At 35.8% G+C, this 4,090-nt stretch overlaps 1 pseudogene; it reads right to left on the bottom strand.

The window, feature by feature from the left end:
- Positions 1-234: 234 nt before the first annotated feature.
- On the bottom strand, positions 235-776 carry LOC107138936 (annotated as a pseudogene).
- Between the last annotated feature and the right edge of the window lie 3,314 nt (positions 777-4,090).

The following is a 4,090-nucleotide window of genomic DNA, read 5'->3' as shown; positions in this document are numbered from 1 at the left end:
GAATGAAAAAGAAAACACTAGGTCGTCGGCAATTTCTGTTAATCATCAGCAGCAGGGCCAGGTAGCAGTTGAATGAAGAAATGGACACTGCCCTAACTCACTTGCAGCTACGGTTCTTGATGCCATCCAGTACTGGCCAATAAGGTGCCACTGGAGATGAGATGAGACAGATGAAGGAGTGCAGACCATTCTTGCACAATGGTTACAGCTTATGGAAAGTTTTCTTTTTCTTTCTTTTTTTTTAAGTTATAGATACATCTTTATTTTAAAATCTCATTTGCCAATTTAGCATTTTCCACCAACTCGGGGAGCAGAAACCTTCACAGGTTTCACAATCTTTTGCTTAGGTGCTGCCTTTGTGGAAGGAAGCCTTAGCAGCAGTCATTGCTGTCTTTTTAGATACCCGCTTAGCCTTTTTTGCTTCCTTGACAGCCCAAATAACTTGCTCTCATTTGAGCCTTTCTAACTTCTGGTTTCTGATTCCTCTTGGCCATGATATCCGCAAAGGATGCACTAGTAATGGCCTTCTGAAATTTGACTGCACTTTGGGTTCTCTTCTTTTGAATTTCTTCCAACTGGTCCTTTTTGTACTTTCTTCTGTAAAGGACAGTCCAGTTTATCTGCCCAGGATTCCTCTTGGATAGGAAAGCCAATTCGCATTTTGCATTAAGAAATTGGAAAACCTTTCCATGGGTCCTGGCATAGCGTCTCCCGTGTCCGGGGTATATCTTGTATCCCCTAAAACTGCACAGCTCTACCTTATAACGAAAAGTGAAAACCCATTAAGGGGGCTGTTTACAGCAAGTTATTAGCCATGCCCAGGACGCTACAGAGGGGTTCTGAGGGAGGATGGAAGCAGATTGGAATTCAAGCTTTATTATGGGAAGTTTTCTACATCATGAGTGTTTGCAGGGCTGCTCATTATTTTACTGTCTAGTCATTAGTTTTAGAATAGGGTGGTTGTGTGTGTGGGGGGGAATAAGTAATGGCAAATGAATTCTCCTGACTTTTAGGTTGAAACCATTGAATTAAGGAACAGATAATCATGACTGCTCCCAGAAGAGATATATAATTAGGAGAGCAAATAGTAAAGTGGAAAGTAATGTAGAATGTTAAGCCAGAAAGAAAGCTGAAATAAAAGTGGTAAAATATACAGAAGGAAAGCAAAGATTGATGAACACTAGATCTGGCTGTGGTGCATGTGCTAGTAACCAGAAAATTCCTTACATCCTCATGCCTTAAAAAAATTCACACTCTATGAAAAGGGCGCCTACTAATTGCCTTCATCCTAATTCTGCTTAAATTTGTCAAATAAGTCATTTCTCCAAGTGGAGGGAACTGGTGATATGAATGTGGACCCACAACTACCTTACAAAATATGAAAATAATTTGCGATCCCATATTTTTACATCAGAAATAATACAAATCTAGGATTCTACTGTATGGTTTTCTGATGATTCTGAGTGTACGGTGACACACAGTTGGCTATGGTTTGAGTATATCTCTCAAATGCATGTATTGGAAGCTTGATCTTCAATGCTGCAGTTCTGGGTAGTGGATTAAAGTGAGAGGTGATTGTTCATGTCCTTATTTATAGATTAATGTCTTCATCTTGGTCATAGGTTTGCCATCATGGATCCAGTTGTCATAAAAGAGTCCATACTCATTCTTTCTCTTATAAATCCTCACAGGTTCCATGGTTGAAGACAGCAACCAGGGAACATGACACTTTAAAGAAGACCCTCCAGAGAGGAGTTAAAGCATAGCATACTGCAGCACTTAGAGTGAGAGCCCAGAGCCATGAATCATGTGCTCCTGCACCCACTAAAAATCCCAAGAAGGCACCACAAAGCACTCTCTGGTCATGCAACATCAGGCCCCTGGACTGATAAACAAGAACCAACTGGTGAGAAATCCATACCCACCCAAGAAATAGCTCCTATCACTGAGTACTTTAGGAGAATAAAAAGCTGAATAGTGATGGGCATCTGCTCAAGGTCCCAAATGCTGATGAAATTCAAACCCAGAAATCTCAATTACAATTTTTCTGCACCTCAGCATGGATTACTATAAATAGCTCCAATATCAATTTTGAAAATACATGTTATTCTTCACTTTGACTCAATAGTTATTCACCTAGCTTTCAACATTACATCCTAAACCAAACGGATTGTATTTATTTTATAGTTTTAAAGCATTAATTGAAATCATTTTTTCCCTCTTTGTTTTCCAAACTTAGGTTTACCCTTGCTCCCCCTGGCTCCTCTTTTACCTCTTTCATTACCTGCTATTGCATCAAATCATACCCATCAACCTGTTTTCATCTTTTACTTCTTTTCTCCATGGTTTATATTTCTTTCTTATATATTTTATTTTCATTCTCTTTCTCTTTTGCTCAAAATTTTCTCTCCTTCCATTTTCTGCCCTACAAAATATGTTACAGTAATTTTAGTAACTAGTTTCTCAGCCAACTCCAGAACATTGCTATATTTGTTTCCTGGATTAGAGAAACATTATAAACAGTTGAGTTTTTTTGTTTGTTTGTTTGTTTATTTGTTTTTTACTTTTCCTAGGACTACATGGATTTACTCTGAAGTGATTGTGATAAATAGGGTTTAATATTTCTCTCAAAGTGGTGCTGATACTGGGAATAGCCAAAGAGACTCAATGAGTAATATCAATACTTGTATATTTTCCAAGGCCCCAGAGCTCTTGATAAAAAGCAATCTTACTAAATAGTCTCTTGCATAAAAGTAGGTGTAATAATCATCACAGTAGATTGGTAGACATTCAAGCAGTTTGAAAAATCTATGGGAAAAATCACACCAAATTGCCCACAGCACTTTGACAACTATTCCCATAGACACCATAGTGGAGAAAATGTTAGATAAAAAATATGGAAATAAAAATATAATTTCAATGTTCATTGAGCTAAAAGAAGGTGTAAGGAAAGAACTTAGAAAGTATAGGAAGTGAAAAATTATTTCAAAAAATATAGAGATTCTAAAAATGAATTTAATAGAAATAATAGAAATGAATGATTCAATAAATTATGTTAAAATTAAATGGAATACATCATTATATTAATTCTCTTTGAAGAAAGATTCTCAGACATTGAATGAAAAGTATATAATCTTGAAAATAAGTCAATAATAAAGAAAAGATATTAACAGACCATGATGAGAATATTCAAGAAATATGGAGTGACTATAAGAAACCAAATCTTATAATCATTGGTATAGATGAAGGATTTAAAAAAGAAATGAAAGGAATGCACAATATTTTCAATAAAATAGTATCAGAAAATTTTCCAAGATTTAAGAATGAAATGGAAATCCAAATACAAGAGAAATATAGAACCCCCAAACATGTATATATATCCCAATCAATAAATGGGCTAAGGTACTGAACAGATACTTCACAGAAGAAATACAATGGATCAATAAATATGAAACAAAGTTTAATATCTCTAGCAATCAGATAAAGGCAAATCAAAACTACTCTAAGATTTCATCTCAATTCAGTAATAATGGTAATTATCAAGAATACTAGCAACATAAATGTTGGTGAGAATGTGGAGAAAAGGATGCACTCAAACATTGCTGGTGGGACTGCAAATTGTTGCAACAATTATGGAAACTGCTATGGAGACTCTTCATAAAACTTGGAATGGAACCATCATTTGACCCAGCTATTCATTTCCTTGGTTTACATACAAAGGACTTAAAATCAGCATAGTACAGTAACACAGCCACATCAATGTATATAGAAGCTCAACTCACAATAGATAAACTATGGATTCAATCTAGGTGTCCTTCAAAAGATGAATAGATAAGGAAAATGTGGTATATATACACAAAGGAATATTACTTCAGCCTTAAAGAAGAATGAAATGATGTCATTTGCAGATAAATGGATGGAGCTGGAGAATATCATGCTAAGCAAAATAAGTCAGTCCCCCTAATCCAAAAATTGAACATTTTCCCTGATATTCAGATGCTAATTCACAATAAGGGGGTGGGAAGAATAAAGTTACTTTGGATTCAGCAGAGAGAAGTGAAAGGAGGGGAAGGGGTGTGCAGATAGAAAG

This window comes from Marmota marmota, unplaced genomic scaffold (assembly GCF_001458135.2).
Source record: "Marmota marmota marmota unplaced genomic scaffold, marMar, whole genome shotgun sequence".
Taxonomy (NCBI): Eukaryota; Metazoa; Chordata; class Mammalia; order Rodentia; family Sciuridae; genus Marmota; species Marmota marmota.
The sequence above is the reverse complement of the archived record's forward strand: the minus strand, read 5'-3'. Positions and strand labels throughout refer to the sequence as shown.